The 11,040-nt window shown below is 40.8% G+C and overlaps 1 long non-coding RNA gene across 1 annotated transcript; it reads left to right on the top strand.

The window, feature by feature from the left end:
* Positions 1–285: 285 nt before the first annotated feature.
* On the top strand, positions 286–2,715 carry LOC142070825 (uncharacterized). Its single transcript, XR_012666748.1, has 3 exons — positions 286–357; positions 873–911; positions 2,628–2,715. It is a non-coding gene; the product is annotated as an uncharacterized LOC142070825 (long non-coding RNA).
* Positions 2,716–11,040: the final 8,325 nt, after the last annotated feature.

Below are 11,040 nucleotides of genomic sequence, written 5' to 3'. Positions count from 1 at the left end.
TGATCATAGGATATAGTGTGTCTTCAGCAAGGCACAATGGCAGGAAGTTAAAAACACAGCAACCATTAATAACTAGATTTAATATTTATACCCTTAGCTGTAAATTTACTCTTGAATGTGTTGTGGTTGGACGGAATTGGCTGAAACTTTATCAGTATGTGTTATTCAGCAAAGCATTTAGGCATGAGTTAAAATGTTTTTTTCTGAATTGGGGCTTATCTGTTTCATTTGTGCTCTGGATTTATTTCATTTATTCCAGATTACATTCACTTTAATTTTCACATTTCAGAAGTCACCAGCATATTCAGGTGTGGCACATGAACAGTGACTACATCAGGACTGAGATCCTAGGCTAAGGTATTTTCAAGTATTTTAGTTTAAACTTGGTCATCTCTCTCTTGAAAGTATAATGGGCTACCCTTTGTCACTCCTAAACCAGAGTGTGTGTCTGTGTGTCAAGCTGGCCTTGGCAGAAAATGCATGTGCATGTTTAAAGTGAAAATATAAGGTGAATAATTATATTAATGGTCAACTGAAAGGGAAAGCTAATATAGCATGTAGCTGCCTTACAGGAGAAAGTTTTGTACAGTACCAAAGCATTCCTGTCAGTGGAATTCAAGATGGGTTTTACGGGGGATGCAAATATACTATCCACTATTGCCATTCTAAGCTAGTAGTGCCTGCCATATTTTAACTCCGTTCTTGAGAGTACTCTCTAGGAACAATATCATAGAGTCAGCTGATCAGTATTATCCAAGGATATGATGTAAATCCTAGGCTGACTACATTTTAGGGAAGTATTTCCACATAGGATGCCCTTTGAAATATGGGCACTTACATTATATCTAACTGACCTACTTCTGAACTCCTAGGAGATGCCCACAGGAGGAGAGAACAGCTTGTGATCAAAGGTATTTGCTTTGCTGAGCCACGTTCAACTCTTTTCCAGTCGAAAAATAATAAGTTAGTGTGTAATACTTTAAAGGTTAATTCTTCCCTTCGTTATGTGGTGTTCCATTGTGAGACTGCGATACTGATCCTCTTGTCTGAGATAAGATTTTTACTATTGACAGTGGGCTGTCATACACCACTGACTTCTAAAAAGAACTCCCCATTGGCTTCAGATTTAAAAACTGATGGCTTGATAATGCCCAAGGAAATTTAATTGTGAAAAGAAGAAAAAGGCACAATGGCAATTGCACATATCATGCTATAAAACAGAGTTTTTACTATTGTTAAAAAATAAATACATTTTTGCAACAAAAAAAATGCCCCAAATCAGTACATTTACACCAATGCAATCCAACTGAAGCTAGATGTAAATTAGAACAGAACACCATGGTAAACCATTCAAATGCAATCATCATCCAGATCTAGTATTTTGAAATTATTACATTAAAAATGATAGTGTGAGTATTAAGTGTATGTAATAATAACAGGACAAAGTTAACAAAATTCATTCAGCAGGGTGGGTCATAAATTACAATGCAAAATGGTGATCCATGGCGATATTGAATAGCCAAATTGAAATTATTCCTCTTTTAGTGGCTCCTGTTTGTTAACAGGAGCAGAACATGAGGCTTAATTATAGCCTGGTACTGAATAGAGGAGCATATGTAAATCTATATTATTCATCATTTTATTTATCAGTTTCTGAGGATAAAGTACTATTTTGAAAATATGAACAATATCTGGATGCACTCTACAGTAGACCTGCTCATACCAGTTTTCAAGGTCTCAAAATATCCTCAAATATCACAACTATAATTAAATATTTCATTTTTATGTTAGAAGATGTTTTCTCAAGGTCTCTGTCATTGTAACATATTCTGGTTTGACTTTTATTCTTTTGTGCCTCCAAATGATCATTTTTTCCAATGGATTCACTGACAGTGAAGGCTAAACCAGCTATAATCTTTTGTCTCTTTCACTATGAATTTAGTTCAAAGACAATCAGTTGTGCTTATGTTAATACTAAGAAACAAGAGGTGTGGACCAATAATCCATTGTGTAGATATAACTTCTCTGAACTCAGGAATAAAGTGTCCAAAGCTATCAGCTAGTTTGAGGAAAACTCTGAGAAAATTGCATAATGACAGGTTTCAGAGTAACAGCCATGGTAGTCTGTATTCGCAATTTATTTGAGCATAAGCTTTCGTGAGCTACAGAATGCATCCGATGAAGTGAGCTGTAGCTCACGAAAGCTTATGCTCATATAAATTGGTTAGTCTCTAAGGTGCCACAAGTACTCCTTTTCTTTCTGAGAAAATTCAACCTACATTTAAAAATTTCTAAATCGCTCCCTGTCAACATAAGTTATAATTTGTGATTTTCTACTATTTTTGTCACCACCACCCCCCCCCCCCGACCCTCTCTGGTTACTTTAAAAAATAGTCTAAGTCAAAACATGGATACTGAGAAAGAAAGGAGAGGACAAAACAAGAGTTTAAAGGAAAAAAGTCACAAGGAAGAGAAATGAAAGGAGAAACAAAACATATGTCTTGTGACAGGGTCAAGCCAGATGGCTACAGGAGAGTGTGGGGTTTTTTTTAAACTTTGAATATGTTTAATATGGAAAACCACAGAAGATGGTTGTGTTACAGCTGCATGTTTTTCACGGAACATAGATGCAATGACACGTTGGCACCTGGATCACTGCAGCACAGCCAGGAAGCTGTTCACTTATACTGTACATTCACAGTAACGGGCAGCAAGCAGCACTTGGAATCCAAAAGGAAACTGCACTGTGTTCCAGCTGAACGATGGAGGCAGATGGTGGGACTTGCTCCAACATTTACTTCAGATTCTGGTGTGGGACCTTGCGGACACTCGCGCTTCACACAGCTCTAGCTTCTCCTGTGCCTTCACACACTTCTCAGTCTGCTCACAGTGCTCCCTTACTGTGGTTAAAGGATCCACTAGCTCTGCTTCCTCCTCCTCTTCCTCTTCCTCAGGTTCACCGCTGTGGCCCTCCAGCATCTCCTCATCCTGCAGCCCCATCGCCACTTTGCTCTGGCCTCCCTCACAGGCACAGAAGGAGAGTGTTAGAAGGCAGATATATTAGTCCCAGATTAAGCAGGTCCATTTTCCCTGGGTAAGGTAACAGGGGCAGTTCTAGAAAAAGAAGGAACTTGCTGGAACAAATTCAGGCAGGCAGACTGATTAGGACACCTGGAGCCAATTAAAAAGCAGCTAGAATCAATTAGGGCAGGCTGGCTAATCAGGGCACCTGAGTTTGAAAAGGACCTCACTTCAGTTTGTGGTGTGTGTGTGCGGAGCAAGAGGTGCTAGGAGCTGAGAGTGAGAAGGTGTACTGCTGGAGGACTGAGGAGTACAAGCATTATCAGACACCAGAAGGAAGATCCTGTGGTGAGGATAAAGAAGGTTTTGTGAGGAGGCCATGGGGAAGTAGCCCAGGGAGTTGTAGCTGTCGCACAGCTGTTCCAGGAGGCACTCTAGACAGCTATAGTCCACAGGGCTCTGGGCTGGAACCCAGAGTAGAGGGTGGGCCTGGGTTCCCCCAAAACCTCCCAACTCCTGGTCAGACATTGGAGGAGTTGACCTGGACTGTGGGTTCCACCACAGGGAAAGGTCTCTGGGCTGTTCCCCAACCCATATGGTGGATCAGCAGGGACTGAGGGGATTGTTCTCCTTCCTTTTTCCCATGCTGGCCAGTGATGAGGTTAGCTGAGTGAACGGCAGGTCTGAGCCACTAGCAAAAGTGGCCAAACCTGAGGGCTCCTGTGAATCTCTGAGGTAAGCAAATCCAATAAATGCAGGACCCACCAAGACACAGGAGGAACTTTGTCCCAGTATACATTTATTCATCTATTTTAATTGAAAGTTTGCTTCCAAACAGGAAAGAGTCTAAAAAAGGAAGAGTCTGATTCTAAAACACTTTTGTTGGGCTGAAGTTACTTGTACCAGTAGTTCTACTGACATCAATGGGACTACAAATGTGAGTAAGTGCTACTCAACGAGAAAAGGTTAGAGAGTCAAATCCATATTTTTTGTATATTTGTTCCCCACCCTTTTCCCTAGGGTTCTCTCAAATATTACTCATTTGCATATTTATCATGTGCTCATATGTATGGCCAGTCACAGCATTCAGCAATATTAGAATAGTGAATAAAAAGTGAGCACATTACCAATAATAAGCACTTCTGAAAGGCCCATGGAAGCAAATAGAGAAAGGTGTAAAGCTATAGCTGAGCATCTGCAGAAGGAAACTTTATAAAGAATAATGTACAGAAGGATTCAGAGAAGGAGTTTAATGCCAGAAGGAATCGTTAAATCATCTAGTCTGACCTCCTGCATATCACAGGCCATTAAATTTCATCCAGTTACCCTATATTGAGGCCATTAACTTGGGTATGACTAAAGCCAGAAAGGCATCCAGGAAGCAAATTGATCTTAACAAGGTGCTTCACTAGCATCTGTATAGTCATTTGATTTGAAGTATAGCATTAACTGACATGAGGAAGGTACATCTTAATTATACTCTGTTTCTTCAATCAGATTTAATTTTGGCATCTGTTTTTATGTTTATCAAATAAAACATCATGGTTTGAATGCATTACAATTCAACTGACGCATCCTTTTAACTCCCTTACACTGCTATAGTTAAACTTCGATTAGTGATTCCTCTATAACCTTCTAGTCTATAAACAAATTACACAAAAGAGAGTGTTATGGTCTATTGTGCTGTCAATTAAAGCAAACTGCCTCAGACTCAGACGCAATTGAATGTAATAGCTTCAATGAAGCTGTTAAAATATAGTATATTGTGACCGTAATCTGTGTAAGAATGAATCTGCAAGTAGAGCTCTAAGTATTATATTGTTGCCTCTGTGGCCTGAGCAGTCGCCAATATTTGGGACCTTGGGGATTGTTTCCATTACGATGAGAAGTTGATGATTCGAGCCAGGTATATTCTTTGGTGTAAACTTATTTATTTACCAAAAAAGGTACACAAAGTCCTGTTTGCGTGAACACAGTGGAAACAAACAGCGGCTGGCAGCCTCCTTGGTCATAAATACTCCATTCTGCTACTTCAGGAGTCCTGCACCTAAGTGACTCTATCTTGCTGCTTCAACTTGAGTGTCATGCTCACAACTGGTGCTACAGGCTTTCTGCTGGCTTTCTCCCTTTATTACACACAAGCTGCAAGACCAATATCCTAGTCCCTGCGTTTGCAGTGAGGGAAACCGCTTAGCTCACACAGCTTAGCTCTGACTGCCATGTACCTTGGGCAGTCCCTCCATTGTTTGCAGCTGTTTCTATTACAAAAAGGGAATTAACTGCTCCTTCCACTGAGTCTGAAAGAGTGCTTGGCACGTCTATTGATTTTAACCATGTCTGTAATGGTCTTGGAGTCATATTCATCTGATGACAGTCATTGGCATTTTTCAGCATAACAGTAGTTTGATAGGTGATAATGGAAGCACATTAGCAACTTTTCTTTCTAATTGTCTTTGCATAACTGTAGTTTTACTTAATACTCCAATTTAGATGTTAGAAAGGTCAGTGTGAGTAACTGTATTCGATTTCCATTCTATCACTATGGAATAGCATGTGTAGTGGTGAGAGGGGAACTTGCTTTGCAATAACGTTTAGGGAGTAAGCCTAGGGACCCTTTCTTAGTGACCACTTGGGGTAAGGTGCCTCAGATCCAAATATATCCTTATCTTCTATGGCTTCCCCAGGAGCAGTTCCCTTCTGGGGCATCCCTGCGGCAGGTAGCAGCAACCCAGTCTTGGAGGCTATATGCTCTCAAGGTATTGTTCAGAGGGTCTTCAGAAAAACGGCCTGAGCACTTTACCTGTTAAACCCATACATTTTGGAGTAACATAATAGAATCTGCTCTATTTAGATTCTAAATATACATTATTTAAAAAGAGTAAATATGACTGTCTCCCTTTAAGTGACTTGCCCAGTGTCACACAGGAAGACCATGACAGAACCTGCGTTTTAGTCGCAAGATATTTGCATATACATTCTCCAAATAGGAAGGCAAAACTGATACTGCTGTTGCCAAATCTGCCATTATCCTTTGTAAGCTATCTCTCATTTATATGGAAAACATAATGCTGCTCTTTTGTTTCTAAACAAATTCAGCATTCAGCTAGTTTAGTGCTTTTTTTGTGTTTACTTTTCCCTTTTTTATCTGCTGGGACTCCTTCTGTCTCCCACTCCCCTTTGCCTCAAACTTCATCCAATTTATCTCTATTATCTTTTGTACACAATCACTGTAAGGCAAGTAGAGTGTTTTCCAGTATTTTATTCATAATTTAAAAGTATATTTTATTCTGAACATGCTGAGACTTGTACAGCCTCTTGTGAGCATCTAGGAAATTCTTTTTAGACTCCCATCAGGAGGCCCAGCTTTCAGGCTTAGCTCTCCCCACCCTGTCATGCAAACACTGCAGTTGCTAGATTAAAAAAAGGCAGTTTTCATTTAGAATATATAGTAAAACTGCCTTCGGCAAAATCTGAACTTGTGAGCTCTGGTGAATAAATAAATACATTTCACCTGTTGTAAAAGATATAAGCACAGACACTATATGGTAATGGGGTCATATTAGTAGGGTCAGTGGTACATCCCACTCCACCAAACAGATAAGAGGGTTCTTACCTCGACATAAGAACATGTATCCCTTCCAGGGTTACCCCTAGTTCCCAAAAGTGGAAGAGACCCTAATTCCTCCCTTCTCAGGGGCTTGGCAACCCACTTTAGGACTAATGGGCCCCAGCTTCTTAGGCTATGTCTGTATTTATGGCAGTGTGAAGAGTACATACCCTGCCCACAACCCTAGCACAGATAGGTAGCAGTGTCAACAGTGAGCCACTGAGTAAAGACAAGCCAGAACATTAGGGTACATATCCTACATGGCTCTCTACTACACACCCAAGCAGAACCTTCCCCCATCTACAGTGCTATGGGAAAAGGCTCTGGTAGGAGGGAAGCAGTGAGGAAAAGCTCTGACAGACCTTTCCCCTGCCTGACTCTCTTTCACTGCTGCATGTAGCTACATATTGTGGTGTGGAGATAGCTACATGCCGCAGTGAAAAGTGGGCTATCTGTATCCTGCATGCTGCCGCTAATATGGACAAGGCCTTGGTGCTTCCCCTGGTGGGTAGGTGCATAAACTGGTAGACAACAAGCAATTTATAAGTACTGGAAATCAACAGATAAAGATATAAACAATGTTTTATTCCTTGAAAAGACAGGTAAATTGAAAGAATGGAAAGGGAGCAGGCAATGGAATCAAGGATCTCAAATAAATGAGTAACCATTTAGTTGCACAGCGATAATAAAACACTAAATGCCCACTAACTAGATAAAATTACCGAATATTGCAGGCCCAGTGGAGTCTTGTGGCTCAGTCTCTCCTTTGTGGAGCTGGAGCCTCCAGGTTGGTCTCAAACCTCATGGCTGAGAAAGAAAAAACAGTTACTTCCCTTCTGATGCAGGTTGCTGTTCCTGGGCTACTGCACCTCCAGCTGCTGTAACCTGACATTTTGGAGCCAGCTCTCTCCCACAAACACAACCGCTGGCGGAACTCAACTCATAGATTGGGGTTGTTCTGGCCTTGTGGAGCTTTATCCAGGCCTGCATTTGGTTGCCTGCTCATCCATTGGTCTCTTGGTCCGGCCCTTACAGGCTGTTTGTGTCTTTACGGCACAAGTGAGGCAGGCAGTCTCAGGGCTTGTCTACACTACAGAACCTATGCTGACCTAGCTATGCTGGCAATGCTCCCTACTGTAGGCTCTGTGTAAACCAGCAGGATAAGTTTTTCTGCTAAAACAGCTACACTGTCTCCCTGAATGACCGTAGGTGTGCCAACAGAGCCACTCTTCTTTTGGTCTGGATGTATCTGTTCCTGGGGTTTTGCCGACAGAGCTATGTCAGCTGGGAGATGATTTTTTTCCAGACTACTAGTTGACATAGATATACAGGCAAAAGCTCTATGGTTGGACCAAGCCTCAGTTTCACTTCTGTAGTCTCTGTCCTGGGGTCTGTGGGAGCCAACAAACCATAATTAGAACTGCAAATTCACAGCCAGTTTCAAATCACAGTAACATGCTGCAGCATCTCTGGAGGAAGTCCCTTTTTTCATCACTGAGAAAAGTAATACAGCCAGGCTTAGGAAATGAACAAAAACCCTAAAGAACTAATGGATGTATCACTGAAGCCATATGGACTGTATCTGATGACAAAAGTACACAATTAAGATTAATCTGGCCACATTTCAACTGTAGTAAATTAATCTATTTTCCCCTTTCTTTCACCATCTAATCTGATCCTGACAGCTTCAATATGCTTTTTTAAGGTGTACCTCTTTTTAATGGTATATATTACAGCTAATGCCCTCTGTATTCATCTCTCTCCTCCCTTTTTCCCATTTCCCTTTTAATACATTTGCTTAATACTTCTAATTTTTCTCAAATGCCTTTTAATAATGTCGTTGAGTTCTTAATAATACTCCTATATTTGCCATAAATCCTCCTTTTTGTTATGCAGTAGTCTTTCTTTGGCTGCTTTATACATATTTTTTCAAACCCAACTGTATTTATATCTTCATCTGATTTTGAGCATAATAATTTTGCAATTTGGAGGGTTTTCCTAGTATAACGATTTAGACTCTGCTGGAAACTGAAGGAGCATGATTGCAGTGTGAGAGCATTTTTTCTGTGGGTTTGATATGATACCATTCTTATTTTTCCAGTGAATTTAAAAGTTACCCAGGAAAAGTATAAAGAAATTCAGTTTTTCAACCTAGACACGTTGTGATGGGTTGGACCCCCATTCTGGGATGCCACCTGATGTTCTGGGGTTAAACTGAGCCTCCCTTGCTCAATCAGCCTGGGTTCCCTCTCCCTGCTTTGCTGAATTAGGCTCTTTGGCCTCTTGCAGCACACACACACAGGTAGGGACACACCCCATTGCAGACACAGACTGAAGTCAGCTCTGTGTGAGAGGGCTCCCCCAGCACTCACGTGCCCACCCCTTTTGGGAGACAAACCCAAAAGACTACTGTCTCGCACTGTATAGAAATATCTGTACAGCCCAAACTCATAAAATTTGCCCTCTTCCTCAAAGTGAAGAGAGATGTGCACAACTTCTTGCCCCCCTTAGCTAGAAATTACATAAACTGGGTTTTATTATACATAAGAAATAAGTTTATTAACTACAAAAGGTGAATTTTAAGTGAATATAAGAGACAGAACATAGCAGATTACTGACCAAATAAAGCAAAATACACAAGCTAAGCTCAATATACCTTAAGAAACAGGTTCCAAAATGTAAATTCTCACCCTAAATGTTATTTTAGGTAGGGTGAAAAGTTTCTGTGGTTCAGAGTTCCAGTTACATTCCTTTTCAAACTGGATCCCTGTCTCAGTCTGGACTATCCCCTTGCCTTCCCTTCAGGTGGCTTTAGCAGTCTTTCTTCTTGGGCAGCAAGGCCATGGAGAGGAAGAGTCTCATTTAACTTCCTCCCCACCCTTAAATAGGATTTACATAAGTAAGGAAACCTTTGTTTCCCAAACTTGATCCCCCTACCCTTCCAGTAGAAAGTTACAAAAAGTCCCAGGTAACGTTTAATATTACGTGACAAGAACCACTGGCTCATAGACTCTCTGATACTACAGAGTCAGGTGAAGTATGGAGCAGGAAGGCCAAGCCTTTTCACAGTCCATTGTCCTCGCTGATGGGCCATCAGCCCTGACTGGCTTTTCCATTGTTGCACCTGAAGAGTTAGCAGTGGGCCTCACCCAAAGTAGCATAGTTGAAATACATTGTCAATATTCCTAATTGCACATACAGAAATGATAAGCATACACATTGGATAATCACATTCAGTAAATTATAACTTTTCCAATTATATCTTACAAGACCCCTCTTGCATAAAGTCTATCTGTTATGTCATATTCATATCATAAGCTGTCAAGTTTCCTTCCCCACTCTGAACTCTAGGGTACAGTTGTGGGGACCTGCATGAAAACCTCCTAAGCTTACTTTTACCAGCTTAGGTTAAAACTTCCCCAAGGTACAAACTATTTTACCCTTTGCCCTTGGACTTCCACTGCCACCACCAAACATTTATCTGGGTTTATTTATTAGGAAAGCATTGTTTGGAAACGTCTTTCCCCCCAGAATCCTTCCAACCCTTGCACCCCACTTCCTGGGGAAGGTTTGGTAAAAACCCTCACCAATTTGCATAGGTGACCACAGACCCAAACCCTTGAATCTTAAGAACAATGAAAAAGCATTCAGTTTCTGAAAAGAATAATAGAAGTAAAAAGTAAAAAAGAATCATCTCTGTAAAATCAGGATAGTAAATACCTTACAGGGTAATTAGATTCAAAACATAGAGAATCCTTCTAGGAAAAATCTTAAGTTACAAAAAGACACACAGAGAGGAATATCCATTCTATTCAGCACAACTCATTTTCTCAGCCATTTATAGAAATCATATAATCTAACGCATATCTAGCTAGATTACTTACTAAGTTCTAAGACTCCATTCCTGTTCTGTCCCCGGCAAAAGCATCACACAGACAGACACAGACCCTTTGTTTTTCTCCCTCCTACCAGCTTTTGAAAGTATCTTGTCTCCTTATTGGTCATTTTGGTCAGGTGCCAGCGAGGTTATCCTAGCTTCTTAACCCTTTAGAGGTGAAAGGGCTTTTCCTCTGGCCAGGAGGGATTTTAAAGGGGTTTACCCTTCCCGTTATATTTATGACATAAGCATATTTTCATAAATATAACACATACTTTTCAGATTCCCAGTATTTACAATCCAATGGCATATGTCTAGCAAGCACCAGCACTTCTGGAAATCTCCATGTTCTAAACTGAAATAGTGACGGAGGTGAACCTAAGCCAGATTTTATTGATTTTTTGGAAGGAAAGAGGTGGCACAAACATGGACATACCATTGTAGTTATTCAGTCAGATCCTAGCCCCCAACCCCACCTAAAAATGCTCCAAGCATTTTGGGGCCATAAAGCTGCCCTAACATGCCAGCTGTGGAG

This window comes from Caretta caretta, chromosome 2, assembly GCF_965140235.1.
Source record: "Caretta caretta isolate rCarCar2 chromosome 2, rCarCar1.hap1, whole genome shotgun sequence".
Classification (NCBI taxonomy): Eukaryota; Metazoa; Chordata; order Testudines; family Cheloniidae; genus Caretta; species Caretta caretta.
The sequence above is the reverse complement of the archived record's forward strand: the minus strand, read 5'-3'. Positions and strand labels throughout refer to the sequence as shown.